Here is a 17,368-nt window from a genome sequence, read left to right on the forward strand (position 1 = left end):
AAATTCCAGAGATACAAAATATTACTGATAAATTAGTAGAACCAGCAAATTCAGTTATACCAGAAGAACATCAACCAATCCACAGATATCCAAGGCGATCTTATGCACCAGAGACACAATATAATTTTTCAGTTGAAGGTGGCATGTTAGATCACGTCATAGATGATGACGAACCTTTAAGTTATCAGCAAGCCTCTCAGAGTAGGGACTCTGTTGCTTGGCATGATGCAATGAAATCTGAAATAGACTCTATGTACACCAACAAAGTATGGATATTAGACAATGCTCCTAAAGGGGTGATACCCATAGGTTGCAAATGGTTGTTTAAGAAAAAGTTGGGTGTAGATGGAAAAGTAGAGACTTTTAAAGCTAGACTGGTAGCTAAAGGTTTTCGTCAAAGACCTGGTTTGGACTACGATGAAACTTTTTCTCCAGTGGCTATGCTCAAGTCTATTCGGATCCTACTTTCTATAGCTGCTCACTATGACTATGAGATCTGGCAAATGGATGTCAAAACTGCATTTCTAAATGGTGATTTAGAAGAGTACATATATATGACGCAACCAGAGGGTTTTGTAGTCAATGGGAGTAGTGGAAAAGCATGTAGATTGCTTAAATCTATTTATGGACTGAAGCAAGCATCACGGAGATGGAACATCTGTTTTGATGATGCTATCAAAGAGTTTGGTTTCATCAAAAATCCAGATGAACCATGTGTGTATAAAAGGATAATTGGGAGTATTATATCGTTTCTTATTTTATATGTAGACGATATACTCTTAATCGGTAATGACATACCGTTATTACAAGCGGTTAAAATTTGGCTATCAAAAAGATTTTCCATGAAAGATTTAGGTGAAGCATCCTGTATACTGGGTATTCAGATCTATAGAGATAGATCTAAAAGGATGTTAGGATTATCGCAATCTAGATACATTGGCAAAGTGCTAAAACGGTTTAGCATGGAAAATTCCAAGAAAGGTTTTGTACCTGCATCTCCTGGAATCTCCCTCTCTAAAAAGATGTCTCCCCGGACTGATGAAGAGAGGAAACGCATGAGTCTAATTCCTTATGCCTCGGCAGTAGGATCGATCATGTATGCCATGTTATGTACTAGACCAGATATCGCTTATTCACTCAGTTTGGTAAGTAGATACCAATCTGATCATGGAGAAGAGCACTGGAAAGCGGTCAAGAATATACTTAAGTACCTTAAAAGGACTAAAGAGTTATTTTTGATATACGGTAAAAGTGACCTCCGAATGGAGGCTTTTTCCGACTCAAGCTTTCAGAGCGATATCGATGATAGTAAGTCTGTATCAGGATATGTTTTCACCCTCAATAGAGGAGCTGTCAGCTGGAAAAGTTCCAAGCAGGATACAGTAGCAGACTCGACTATGGAAGCTGAATACATTGCAGCTAATGATGCAGCTAAAGAAGCTGTCTGGATGAGGAAGTTCCTTTTAGAGCTGGAAGTTGTTCCCACCATTAAAGATCCAGTACCTTTATACTGTGATAATAATGCTGCAATAGCTCTAACAAAGGAACCCCGATCTCACCATAAGTCCAGACACATTCTGAGGAAGTATCACTTGATCAGGGAGATAGTTGATCGCCGGGAGATCAAGATTGAAAGAGTAGACACAAAAGATAATATAGCAGATCCATTCACAAAGGCAATTGCTCGTTCACAATTTGAGAAACTTGTTGAGCTATTGGGTATTAGATACTATAATTGGCCTTAGTGCAAGTGGGAGTTTGTTAGATATAGGTGCCCTGCAGGCAATTATTGTATATTGTAACAGGACCTATATGTATATAACATCCTTGTTCAAAATGATAGTATGCTATTTTGGTCAGATTTATCTGATGTTCTAAATATACAGATAATGTCCTTAGAATAAATACTAGACTATCAGACATTTCGGATAGTGATCGTAATGAAGAGATCTGATTAGTCGGTAACGTATATTCTAAAATGTTCCTAGTTGATGAAGTGTTGAGATAGGACATCATCACTTTGGTTTAGACTAGTGTATGCTTTATTTCTCCTTTTGAAGGAGATGATCAATCTCTTAGATCATTGATGTGAGACATCAAGATACAGTATACAGGTGACTCATTAGTGAATGAGTTGACTGAACGACTCGCCGAGAACATCTAGTTGGTAATATACTTAACTGTCAAATAGAAGTTCTCAAGTGATATAGTACATAGTAGTCTCTTGACCTGAGGCATGAGTGCAATATCTTATATGTCAGTAAAGATGTATTTAGACTTTTACCTAACCACAGTTCTTATTGAATTGTGCATAACGGTTCTTGTTGGGTACATCCCGAGACATAAGTAGATATTGAGATGCCAAGAAGGGATTCGTCTCTCCCAGTATAGGGGTTGATGTCATAAGATTGTTTGATATAACTATAGCCTGGAAATCCTTGGCCAAGGTGAATAAGATAAACTGAGTGTCAGTTTGATCTTATAGGTTATGAGTTTAATATCAATAAACACTAATCAAGCTATTAGGGTTTGACAGTTTGCCATACCCTAGGCTCAATAGTTTGACATGGTTTGACGAAGAGACCGGACTGTACGGTATTATCATTGAGTGGTCCTGATAAAATTGGATAAGCATCTTGCAGACCTTTATCACAACTTATACCCGGGTGGTCTTCATGTGTAGCTAGCACCTCTGTTGTACTTATGGATATGATCCACTACCGAGTTTTTTAAGTTGGGCCCTAGAGTCACACCAAGCGCGTACTTGAATCCTATGAAACACAATTTATGGAGTGATGCGTATGATTGATACGCATATATGATTTCTTCCGGATACACATAAACGGTTATGTATATCGGTAAAATCGGAATGCTATGTGCTTAGGAAATGAATTCCAGTATTTTTCCCATAAAGTTAACTTTTAGTCAACTAGTTGACTTTTTGGTCAACAGTTGACTTTTGGTCAACTCTTGATTTATTTGGTCATATAGTGACTAATTAGTTAAAGATTGGAATAATACTATATACCGTATTTATGAAATACTGTATTAGTGATAATAATTTGGTATTCTCATTTATGAAATACACATACCATGTATAATGAGTCATGAGATGAGTCACTTAGTGGTATGGTTTGAGCACATGGTTTATTAGCACATGGTTTTGAAATGTAATGATTCATAAGATGATTCATTGCATGACTCACTTGATTAATCATTAATTTTTGATGATTCATTGCATGACTCATAGGATGAGTCATTCATATCATGAACACATTTCACTCTATAAATATGAGCTCTTTTTCTTATGGAAAGGTTAATGAAAAATTGGCTAAGTGTTTTTTCCATAAGAGAATAAAAGAGAGCTCTCCTCTTACTAAACTTTAGCAATCTTTGAGCAAGAGGAAGTAGTAGGATTTTAAGAACCCCGGGGTGGATATCTTGCCTTGTGTCTTAAGAAGACTCCCATTTTATCAAGCTCACTTGAAGACTTGGAGATCCACTACAAGGAGATTTTCTACTACAAGGAGCAAGAGCTAGGGGTTATTCGATCTTCCATCGAATCACGCTACGAAAGTATGACTTTCTAACTCTTGTATGCTCACTTAATAATAAGGATCATGTTAGATTTAATTAGACGATCCATATGAATATTTCATGCTCTCTACATGCTTAGTATTTTTGTACATACATGTCTTCCGCTGTGTATTATGCATGTAGACATAGCACGATTTCCTTCATGGTATCAGAGCTATGGTTCTATCTAATTGAATCTTAACATGTACATCTAACTCATGGAGGACCTTGTTCTTGCTTCTAATTTCTAGTTTACATGAAACTAGTTAATTAATTCAAGTTATTTTATAAAATAATTAATTACAACTAGTGTAGTTGTATGTTAGAAGCTTGTTAGTCTTTTTTGAGTTTGGATAATCCTTATGCTATCTAGTTTCCAATATGTTGCATAACTAGATAGATGCATATTTCTTAATGTTGATTAAGTTATATGATTTATCATCTTGTATGGATGTTATGTTTATGGATGGTAGTGGACAACTATTCTCTTGTATGTTTTGTATTGATGTAATAAAGTTAGAAATGTAATAATTATTTACGACCTCTTCCCTCCCCGAGCATGGGCTACGCCTACGGGTTTAGGCACTTGCTCACCGATCATGGGCTACGCCTACGGGTATAGGCCCTTGTTCGGGTGTGGGGGGGTATGGTTGCTTAGTTTAGTTATTTCATTTATAGCTTTTGCTTTATATTTAATGCAATATTATTACCCATCCTACGAGATGGTTTTTCCATTATAAATGGGGCTTGCACGTCCTATGTTTATATGATTGTAATAATACAGAGTTTGCAAGGGAACAAGCACCGCAAGGAGTTGCATATGGCTTGCTAAAATGTAATTAGTGTAGTTGCATTTTATTTTCTTTAGTTGTCCACTACCATTCTATATAAGTTTTACATTACATATGTTGATATGTTGGTTGTGCCCCAAATTGTAGATGTCAATACAATTGGGTGCTATTTTTTGCAAAGTTTATATCTCTATCTCACTAGAGAATAGTTTTTATTATAAAAACTTATTTTTTAAAACTTTGTGAGACATGGCAATAAGAGTTTATTGACCATAGAGTGGTGAGATCGACATTAACATAGTGTTAGTGTGAAAGATAAATAAACCTAAAGCAGTTAAAAGAGATGTATTTAGAATGAGCTTTTAACTAGTGTCAAGGAAAGTAATTATGAGATATAGCTCATGGGGTGATGCCCAACTTAAGATTAGGGGTGATGCCCAATCTTTCGCGCTATAGTCTTAAAGAGAAGTGGTTACTTAATTAAGGTCCGATAAATATTCCCGGTGAATAGCTCGGAACCCTCCCACCAATCTTGCGCTTTCCTGGCTAGTTTAATTGTTGCAAGTATAAATATAGAGCATCTTTAAACTATATCAAGTTCGATTACGGTAAAAGATTTGAGAAATCGTCCGTAGCCCTCCATCATTTTAGTTAAATACTATTAAGCTTATAAATACTATGTTTGTTGGCATACGTCAAGGCATAACTATTCTATGGCTAAATAGTATTCATCTGTATATAAGATATAAGGATAGCTTAAGTTGGTTATGCAACTTTGTTGGCATACGTCAAGAGTTTGCATAAGTTAAATTTAAGCCAGTCAAGAAATGATGGGTACAAACTTGACTAGCATTTTATGATTTGTTGGCATACGTCAAGGTCATAAAAGACTAGGGGTAAAATCATATCAAGAATTACAAGAGTGTAAAAGACAAAAGTTGTCTACCAATTATTGAATGTGTTAATTTGTTGACATACGCCAAGGTTGATGCATTCAATGATAATTGGATCTTGATCCCACTTGAAAACAATGAGTTGTTTTCCGATCACCTATTATAAGGTTTTGAGGGACTCGAAAAATAGTGGGAGGCATAACTTAGATAAAAATAAACCAAATCTATTTTATGTATTGAACATCTGCTAAAATACCTTTTCTCTCTCTTTCAGGCCATTATGTCTGGTTTAAAACTCATATTGGAACAGAACAAGTTAACCGGTCCTAATTACAAAGACTGGTTGAGGAATGTTAAAATTGCCCTAACTTATGACAAAGTAGCATATGTCCTCACTGCGCCCGAACCTGTTCTAGGCCTAGAACCCACTATAGCGGAAACTGAAATCCGCAATACATGGGATAAAGATTGTTCACTTGCTCAATGCCTCACCATTGCCTCTATGGATTTGGTCCATCAGAGACAACATGAGAATATGGATATCAGATCCATATTTCGTAATACAGAAGAACTGTATGGCGAGCAACCGCGACAAATGAAGTACGCGGCGTCTAGGAATCTGTTCCAGACGAAAATGACTGTGGGATCTTCTGTTGGGGATCATGTCCTCAAAATGATCGCCTATGTCAATGAGCTTGAACTTTTGAACGTAGGCCTAGATGCAGATAGATATACAGATATCATTCTGCAGTCCTTGACACCAGCATACTCCCGATTCATATCACAGTTTTTGATGATGGATCTGGAGCCCACTCTTCCTGCCTTGCTTAATTTGTTAAGACAGGAAGAAAGTTCTTTGAAAAAGGGACAAACACCAGTCTTGGCTATAGGGCAATCTTCTTCCTCTTCTGGCAAATTGGTTGCTAAGAAAAAAGGAATGAAGAAAACTACTAAACCAAGGAAAGGTGTTAAGAAGGCTGTCAAGAAGGATAAAGGAAAGGCAAAAATGATGACAGCAGAATGCTTCCATTGTCATAAGTCAGGACATTGGAAAAGGAACTGCCCAGAATACCTAGCCTCACTCACCAAGAATAAGCAAGTTGTTGCTTCATCTACAGGTGTGTTTGTTACTCAGAATTGTTTTTCTATAAATCATACATCCTGGGTATTAGATACCGGATCAGGATCTCACATCTGTAATTTGTTACAGGGACTTAAAAGTTATAGAAAACTTGGAGCTGGAGAGATGACTATGCAAGTTGGTAATGGTGCAATAGTTGCAGCACTTGCAGTAGGGGATTTTCATCTAGCTTTACCAAATGGAAACGTTTTGATTTTAAATAGCTGCTATTTTGTACCAACTATGATGTGTAATATAATATCCATATCTTTATTAGATAAAGATGGATATGTATTTAAGTTGGAGAACAATGTTATGAATATCATATTTAATCAAAAGTTGATTGCTTATGGAACATTGTGCAATGGCATCTATATTCTTAATCAAAATACAATTCTGAACACTTATCACACTAATAAAAGAAAGCACTCAGTTATGAATGACGCTTTCTTATGGCATTGCAGACTTGGTCACATTAATAAAGAAAGACTTGGCGAGCTTCATAAGCATGGATATTTAGATCCATTTGACTTTGAGTCTTATGAGACTTGCAAGTCTTGTCTTAAAGGTAAAATGACCAAGACTCCATTTACAGGAACTGGAGTAAGAGTTACAGAACTCTTAGGACTGATACATAGTGATGTATGTGGTCCTATGTCTACAATGGCCAGAGGTGGCTACTCCTACTTTATTACTTTTACTGATGATTTTTCAAGGTTTGGACATGTGTTTTTGATGAAACACAAATCTGAAGCACTTGAGAAATTTATCGAGTACAAAAATGAAGTAGAGAACCAAACGGGCAAGAAAGTTAAAATTCTTCGATCGGATAGATTTTAGCTTGGATCGAAAGAAGAGGAGCTAGGATCTCGGATGATTTCTGAGAGAGGAGGAGGCGGCGGTAGTGGGAGGTGATTTCTAAGCTAGGGCTGATTTAACTTGGGTATTTATATGTTATATATATGGGTGGGCCTCATCCAACTTGGGGCCCAAGGCAGAGGCCTCACTTGCCTTATGCTGGGGCCGGCCCTGTGAGCGTTTATTCATAAACTAATTTATTTATGATGGTTGATACGTGATATGATTCCGGATCCATCAGTGTGTACGAGTAATTGCGCTCGCGTGTTGCACAATTATAAGAAGCTACATAATGAAGGAATATGAGTCTTAATATATAGGATTTGATTTGATTACAATATGATTTATTTTACAAAGTAGGGAATTGTTTAGGCAGTAGGGAATTGTTTAGGCAAATAGGATTTCCTTACGAAGTAGGTAATTGTTTAGGCAGTAGGGAATTGTTTAGGCAAATAGGATTTATTTAGGTAGCCAAAACAGAGGCTATTTAAGGACAGCAAGGTATTAGGATTTTCCCGTTCATCAAACGGAACCAATTGCCAAGTGTTACTGTCAATTAATGCATTAAATTCTTCTGGAATAGCCTCGCACCACTTTGGATTTTCAGAAGCTTCAGTGCAACTATTTGGGTTCAATCTCGGTACAAATTGTACGTAATGATAAAATGTTACGGGGTTCAACACTTGCTGATTTAATTAAGACGTGTTTGCGTAGGATGAACATTGGGAGCGAGGGCACTTGCAACTGAGCTCAAAGCTGATTTAATTAAGACGTGTTTGCGTAGGATGAACATTGGGAGCGAGGGCACTTGCAACTGAGCTCAAAGAAGAGGACAAAGAAGCCGACGAGGGAGAAGAGATATCCATGTTAGATCTAAAACTAAAATCTAATCCATAAAACCATGATTAATTCAAAGAAAATAAACACAACAGTGAGCGGAAGCAATACCTGAATCCATGAAGAATTTGCATGAATCTGAATTAGGGTTTGATCTTTTAATCTTGAGGGTCTCTCCTTTAGAATCTCTTTAGATGGAGATTAAGAGAATAGAGAATGTAACCCTAGATTAGGGACCATAACCCCTTATTTATAGTTATGATTCCTTAAATTGTGTATAACCTTATGAGCTCAAAAATTGCTATCACTGAAAAGGTATTTCCGAACAATCTCGTCCATTGACTATATCAATATAGGATCAAAGCGGCCTTCGTCACATTTATCGTGACTCGACCCATCAATGGTCACATATACCAATACAATCAAACGACATAGATCAATCATGGATGTGCAGCATGAAAATTACATGCAATGTGATCAGTACATGTCTATTTTCAACTGGTCCTCCTTAGTGAGGTCAAAACCAAACATAATGTAACAGAGTGTCTTAACTGAATACTTTATTCTGATCAGACAATACAACCAAACATAAAGCACCACAAATACAAACTCCCACTAAAACATAATATCCTCAAATAATACCACACCCATATGAGCAGTATGCTCATGAAAGACCTTAGGTGGCAATCCCTTAGTAAGAGGATCAGCTATCATGGAGTTTGTCCCAATGTGCTCTATGGATATCTGTCCACTCTGTACCCTTTCTTTCACAACCAGGAACTTAATGTCAATATGTTTTGACTTAGTTGAGCTCCTGTTGTTATTGGAATACATTACTGCAGATTTATTGTCACAATATAACCTTAGTGGTCTTTCAACATTTTCCAAAATGCGCAGTCCCGTGACAAAATTTCGCAGCCATATTCCCTGATTGGATGCCTCATAGCAAGCTACAAATTCTGCTGCCATAGTGGAGGAAGCTACTAGTGTTTGTTTGACACTTTTTCATGATATAGCTCCTCCTGCTAACATATAAATATAGCCTGATGTAGACTTTCTGCTATCTTAGCATCCAACAAAATCAGAATCAGAATACCCAATGGCCTCCAACTGTTCTGATTTTCTGTATGTGAGCATATAATCTTTTTGTTTTCTGAAGATACCTCATAACCCTTTTGACTTCTATCCAATGATCCATATCAGGGTTGCTTAAGTATCTGCCTAACATCCTAACAATGTACGCAATATCCGGACGCGTGCACACCTGAGCATACATTAGACTTCCTACAGCCGAAGCATAAGGAATCTTTTGCATTTCCTAAATTTCAAGATTACCTTTAGGGCACTGATTGAGACTGAACTTGTCTCCTTTAGCAACAGAGGTGTCTCCTGGTCTGTAATCTTACATGCTAAACCTTTTAAGTACTTTATCGATATAGCTCTTTTGTGATAATACAAGTATACCTCGAGAACGATCTCGATGTATCTGGATTCCTAATATAAAATAGGCGTCTCCAAGATCTTTCATCTCAAAATTCTTTGATAGAAATCTCTTGGTTTCGTGCAACATGCCTATATCATTAGTGGCAAGCAAGATGTCATCCACATACAGAACCAGAAAAATATACTTACTCCCACTGAACTTGTGATATACACAGTCATCAACAATGTTCATCTCAAAACCGAACGAGATAACTATTTGTTGAAACTTATGATACCATTGACGAGGAGCTTGCTTGAGTCCATAGATGGATTTCCTTAATTTGCAGACCATATTCTTTGGGTCTCCCGACACAAAGTTTTCTGGTTGCACCATATAGATCATCTCATCAATGTCTCCATTGAGAAATGCAGTCTTAACATCCATCTGATGTAACTCAAGATCATAATGAGCAACAAGTGCCATGATTATTCTGAAAGAGTCTTTCGATGAAACCGGAGAGAAAGTCTCTGTATAATCAATGCCTTCCTTTTGAGTATAGCCTTTAGCCACAAGACGTGCCTTATACCTCTCCACATTACCGTTTGCATCCCGTTTGGTTTTAAAAATCCATTTACAACCAATTGGTTTTGCACCTTCTGGTAATGGGACAAGTTCCCAAACCTTATTGTCTTGCATAGACTTGTACTCTTCATTCATGGCATCAATCCACTGTTGAGAGTTAGAACTTTTCATGGCCTGAGAGAAGTTGATTGGATCATCTTCTAACATTCCACTACTTTCCTCATGTTCTTGGAGAAATACAATATAATCATCCGGAATAGCATTTCTCCTTTCTCTCATGGATCTCCTTAATGACACTGGTTCTTAAGGTTGTTGAGTTTGTTCTTTTGGAATAGGGAGTTGTTCAACATTATCATCTTGAGGTTCCGGATTTACTTCTTGAGCAACAACAGGTATAGGAACCTGAATGTTATCAAAGGTAACTGTATGGATTTGATCTGAAGCCAATTCCTCCTCAAAAGCAATGTCTCTAACCTTATTTCTCCCCCCCAAACTCAACATCCTCAAAGAATGTTACTGTCCCCGTCTCAAACTATTCCTTAGTATGGGATCATAAAACTTATAGCCCCTAGAGCATTCAGAGTACCCAATAAAGTAGCTGCTAACTATTTTGGAGTCCAATTTCTTTTTATTTGGCCTATAAAGACCTTGCCTCAGCTGGACATCCCCAAATATGTAGATACTTTAAACTATGTTTTCGACCAGTCCAAAGCTCATAAGGTATTTTAGCAACTGTTTTACTTGGTACTCTGTTCAGAATGTAAGCTGCTGTCTTAAGTGCTTCTCCCCAGAGTCCTATTTTGTCTTTCAGCTACACCATTCATGCTAGGTGAACCTGGCATGGTGTACTGTGGGATGATATCGTATTCCTCTAGGTATCTAGCAAATGGTCCTGGACGTTGTTCACCTGAACCATCATATCTACCGTAGTACTCACCACCACGATCAGATCTAACTGTTTTAATTCTTTTGTTGAGTTGATTCTCAACTTCAGCTTTAAAAGCTTTGAACGTGTCTAGAGACTCAGATTTTTTATAAATGAGATATATGTACCCATAACGTGAGTAATCGTCTATGAATGATATAAAATATTGTTGACAATTCCAAGATACCGTAGGGAATGGCCCATAAATATCTGTATGTATCAATTCTAAGACTTCTGAAGATCTATTAGCACCTAATCTCTTAACTTTGGTCTGTTTTCCCTTGATACATTCAACACAAACGTCAAAATCCGAAAAATCAAGGGAATTTAAAATGTGATCAGACACAAAACGCTCAACCCTACCTTTGGAGATATGACCCAAGCACTTATGTCATAATATCACCGAATTTTCTTTGTTTAATTTAGGCTTAGTACTACGTGATTCCACATGCAAAGTTTCATTATAAGAAGCAATTGTATCAAGCAAATATAGGTTGTCATAAGTACTCAAGTAACCAGTTCCCACAACATTTGAATTAAAAGATAAACTGAATTGATTTTTTCTAAATGAACAAGAATAACCTGATTTGTCCGAAATAAAAATCAAATTCCGTCTAAAAGACAGTACTATAAAAGTATCTTTCAAATCCAAATAAGAAGCAGTTCCTAATAGCAACCTAAAGTGCCCAATTGTTTCCATATCTACCGATTGTCCATCACCCACAAATATGTGTCTTTCAACATCACTTGGCTTTTGATAGCTCAGGCAGCCCTGCACAGAAACACTTATGTGAGTAGTAGCACCAAAGTCTAACCACTAAGTGTTTCTAGGTACTGAAGCTAAATTAACTTCAGAACAGACTAAAGTAGGGAACATATCCTTCTTAGCACGCCATGCATGATATTTGTTACAATCCTTCTTTACGTGTCTAGCCTTATTGTAAAAGAAACAACCCTGATTATCCTTATGTTGTTTCTTCTGAATTTGACCCTTAGCAGCTTTATTATCATTATTCCTTTTCTTGCCCTTATCCTTAGAGGCATAGGCCAAATGAGCACTTTCAGTCTTATCTTGCTTCAACATGTCTTCTTCTTGCACACAGTATAAAATGAGCTCATTTAGAGTCCATTTCTCCTTTTGACAGTTATAATTAACCTTAAAATGATTGAATTGTGTAGGAAGAGACAACAGAACCAGATGCACCAATAACTCATAAAAAAGATCGAGTTTAAGTGCCTTAAGCTTTGAAGCAATATGAGACATTTTCATAATGTACTCCCTGATATTTCCTTAGCCCTTATACTTCATTGAAATCAAGCGAGCTAAAAACGTGCTTGTTTCTACATTATCATTTTTCACAAAACATTTCCCAATTTTGACAAGAAAATCTTTAGCTTTAGTAATCCCTTCGGATTCTATGTCCTTGAAGGCTTCCGAAACGTCGCGCTTAATGATCATGAGACTCATGCAATTTGAACGCTTCCACTTCTCATACTCCTTCTTAACATCAGGAGTGTTATCCGTATTGAGAGGTTAGAGTTGTTCAGTTCTTAATGCAAGGTCTAGATCCATGCAGCTAAGAACAATTAATATGTTCTCTTTCCAAACCTTGAAATTTGTCTCATTGAGCATGTGAATTGAGTTGATGTTAGCAGAAATTGTTACAGTAGATGCATTAACTAAAATAAACAAACGATACTCATATTATTAACTTAATTAGTAATCAATAAAATTCAAATAATAACAAATTCCATCTCAAGATATCTGGCACAACATTACTATCAAGTCTTTGGACAATAATATTAATTTGTAAGTGATACATTGTTGCAATGATCAAACATTGACAATAACTCATGTCAAATAATACAACTATCTTTGGATCGATTCATTATTCACATGTGAACCTTATAATTGTCACACATTTATCATCACAGATGTGTATGCAGTCTAAATAAATATTAACCTTCCTTTGAGCCGATTAAATATTTATACGAAAACATACACACAACCATCTAACATCCCTCATGAATAATTTACACAAGAGAGGTTACTTTGGCAACTTCTTATTTTAATTAATCATTTGGAATGAGAGACAAATATAATACATTAGTGTCATATTATTTGAATTAAATAATTGATTAACTACCAATTTTAATTCAAATTAAATAAGTTAATTCAAATTAACAAAAAATTTCCAAAAACTTAATTAGGACCTCATAGCTTAATTAATCAAATTAAGCATACCAAAAATGGACCCAAAACCAAATAGAGTTAAGTGGGATGTGCCCTAACTTAAATTGCCTGCAGCCTTCTTCTTTCACCCGACGGAAAAGAAGAACAATAGAACGAATGCGAGGTTCGTTTGAAGTGAGCACGAGACTTTCCTGAGGATGAATGCGGGGTTCGACTTGAGAACAAACGCGAGGTTTGTTTGGATTGAGCACAAGGCTCGCCTGAGGATGAACGCGAGGTTCGACTTGAGAACGAACGTGAGGTTCGACTTGAGAACGAACGCAGGGTTTGTTTGGATCGAGCATGAGGCTCGCCTAAGAATGAACGCAGGGTTTGACTTGAGAATGAACGCATGGTTCGACTTGAGAACAAACGTAGGGTTCGTTTGGATCGAGTACGAGGCTCGCCTGAGAATTGAGGTAACTCCCTCCTTTTGCCCTAATTTTCCGCTGCGTTTTCACGCACGAACCCCTTGAGGTTTTATTCTGAAACCGCCGCCGCCATTGCTCCCGCACCCAAATGTCGAAACCCTAGGGTTTCCTAACGCCACCATCACCGTCGGAGTCAAGAGCGAGGCCGCTAGCAACAGTTCGCCGGCGAGGAGCACGGGAACCGACGACCAAACAAACAAGAGATACAAAAAATTTCTCGATTTTATTTCAAAACCAGATCCAGAATCGAAAAAAGAGTTTTCTTGATCCAGATCCAAAAAAAATCGAAGAAAAAATCCAAAAAATTAAAAACCTTTACTGTTCACCAGTGATTTTTTTATTTACTGTTCATCCGAAAAAACCTGTTCATCCATGAACAGTTCTGAGAAAAACCAGAGATTTAAGATCAAAAACCCAATTTTAAAAGTTAAACCCCTAAGAATTAATCACGGGTGGCTCTGATACCACTTGTTAGATCTAAAACTGAGATCTAATCCATAAAACTATAATTAATTCAAAGAGATTAAACACAACAGTGAGCAGAAGCAATACCTGGATCCATGAAGAATTTGCACGAATCTGAATTAGGGTTTGATCTTCTAATCTTGAGGGTCTCTCCTTTAGAATCTCTTTAGATGGTGATTAAGAGAATAGAGAATGTAACCCTAGATTAGGGACCATAACCCCTTATTTATAGTTATTGTACTTTTATAATTTGACCCCTCATCAAATTATAATTATAACCTGATATCCTTACATTTAGCCCATGACATATTTAAATACCCATTGACCTAATTACCTGATTGATCACTTTATGCGAATTTAAATCCAACAATCCAACCGCCCGTCCAGCGACAACCGCGGTCGGGTCAGCTGGCACAGACTGTGGAGATCGGTGCTTCGGTCGGTCGTATGAGAAATGGTTGCCTAGTTAAAACGAGGCAGAGTCCAAGCGCGGTGTTAGAGGGGAATTATTAATGAATTCAGATTGAGGAGGAGTCAGAGCGGGAGGAGCAGTGACCGCCCCCCTTCAAGTCGAGAACCCATGATGGGTCGGGTTGTAAGTGCGATAATTGGGATGGGGTCGGTCGACAAGAAAGGCGTGGAAGTGTTGGGATTTGATCGAGTACGTATTTGTGAAGGGAGGAGTAGTCACCAAAAGTAACCGGCAAATTATTTGACGACCTAGCTATATGAGAGGCGAGCTCAGGATATGGAAAATTGGTTTCTCACATAACCTGACAAAACTTCGGGAGTTTCATAGAACACCCTGATGTTTAATTATTTCTTATTTGTCGTCCCTCTTGTATTTAATTGGTAAATAACTAAATATCCTTTAGAGAAAAGCCTGAAACGGTCCTGAAGTTTAGTTTATTTTATTTTATTTTCTCTCTCAAGGACATATTAGTTACTTGTAAATTACATGTAAGGTGGGGTCGTGAGAAAAACTCCAAGTTCATAGGGATTTTGTGAGACGCCACAAAAACAAGAGGGGTTGATAAACAAGCCACATGGAGTAATGTGCATACCCGCTATAATTTAGAGGGCATGTGAAATTAACACGTCATTCTTAATGGGGCTTCATGCCATCCCTTAAATTTTATATTTTTGAATTAGCCTCTCAAATCAGTAAAATTGCTGTTGAGTCCCCGATTCTTATAAGTTACTTTACAGATAGTCTCACAAATAATTGAAGTTGACATTGGGTTCCCTGATCTTTGTAAGTGATTTCAAATTAATACCTTCGGTTAAGAGTAACAATAGCAACACATAATTGGGTTCCCTCAAATTATTGAAGTTGCTATTAGACTCCAAACAGCAGCTATAAGTTACTTCACAGCTAGTCCTAAAGTTACTGAAATTTATTATTTGGTTCCTTATCCTTATAGGTGATTACAAATTAACCCTCAAATTAAGAGCAACGGTTGCAAAAAATAAATAATTGGGTAACCTAATAGCAATTTTAATGATTAGGGGGACTAACATACAAATTATTGTCTAAAGGGACTTTCCTCGAAAAATTCTTTTATATATTTATAGTTTGATTGATTTAGATGATGGGCTGTGAGCAGTGGGTCCCGGTACTGATAGCCATTTACAATTTTGGGCCCATTTGATATTTCTGGGTGGATTTCATTGAGGTAATTTTCAAAAAAAAAAATCCTGAATTCCAGGGTTTTGCAAAACCTCTAAACTTTGTAAATTCTGAAAAGTCCTCGTGACCTTCAAGAAATTTCACGAGACTCCTTGCGCTTTGGAAATTCATGACAACCAAGAGTCAAAGGATGAGATCAACATCTAAAATAGCTCCTCTCAAAAAGAGGAGGAAAATTAAATGCACTGACCAATTTCATGTGGTGATCATAAATGAAAATATTATAATTTTTTATGAGTGAGAATGTTAAATTTAAGGAATATTTCAATTTTCTTATCAAAATTAACTTTCCAATTCTCTCAGGTTGGAAATTTCTACCCTTCACATGTTCTTTTACAGAACGTTTCTGGTATACTATCTAAAATTCTGTTTATTTAGTTAAACATCACTTAAAATGACAAATATACCCTTCCATTCTCTTCCTTCAGTTTAAAAAATCAGTGTCAAAGCCACACATGCTCACACTCGCTGGTTTCCTCTTGCTTCTTCTTCCTCATCCCTACCATCTTCTTCTCCATCCCTTCTTCTTCTTTTGTAGGCTTGAGTTCTCTTCATCAATTACTACTGAATCAAATATAAATTTCTGCTATTGTGGGTTTCCTGCTAAAGCTTTTACCCGCCCAAAGTTCTATGGATGTCCAAGTTTCTTATCAAAGGACTATTCAGGTGTTGACTCTTCAAAACCCATGAATTGTGTGGAGATTCTAGTTGAAAGATTGGAAAAATTGAGGACTCGTTTGATGTTGCAATTGGAAAAATGAGAACAATTGAGAGCAATGATGAGTTTGTGAAGGTTTGGTGGCATTTTAGTCTTTCTTTTCTGAGTTTTTCTTGTTGTTTGTGATGCACTTTTTGAAGTTCTATGTGTAATTTGATTATGAATTTTAAAGACAATTGTTTTGGATTTGTGTTTTTATGATATTTGTAAGAGGTATGAGTGATAATAATGGGTGGTTTGGGTGCGCATCTGGCATGATGCACAGCCCCGTTGTTTCAATGAAGGAGAGTTTGCGATAAAAATTTAAATAAAAAAAAAGAAAAAGAAAAGTGAAGAACGTGCTTCTGATTTTGAAAGGGAGGGGTACAAACATCAAGGCACCCATCCCAACTTTAAAGAATGAATAATGTGAAATGTGGGTTAGAAAATCCCAATTTGATAGAAGTGAGGGGCAACTTTGCAAATATCAATATTTGAGGGGTAATTTCCAAATATTGATGATCTGAGGGGTATATATGCAAAAACCCCAAAATTGTGCAAATCATAAATATATAGATAAGTTCAAGAGCATTAAGCGGAATTTCCAAATATGAGAGGAGTTTATGGGCACACTCCAAGTGAGTCAGCAACCCTTAGGATGTGATTAACAATTCTCTAAAAATGATTTAGAACAGTTTTTGGTGCTTTTTTTTTGGCAAAAACCTGGGTCAAAGTTGGCGCAGTTTTTGTAGGCTAAAAATATTCACTCAACCAGTTTTAGTTTTGACCATTCTTTTCCTGATACAAACTAGAACCAGTTTAAGATGAAACTATGTTAGGGTTGCTC

Source organism: Asparagus officinalis, chromosome 1, assembly GCF_001876935.1.
Source record: "Asparagus officinalis chromosome 1, Aspof.V1, whole genome shotgun sequence".
Classification (NCBI taxonomy): Eukaryota; Viridiplantae; Streptophyta; class Magnoliopsida; order Asparagales; family Asparagaceae; genus Asparagus; species Asparagus officinalis.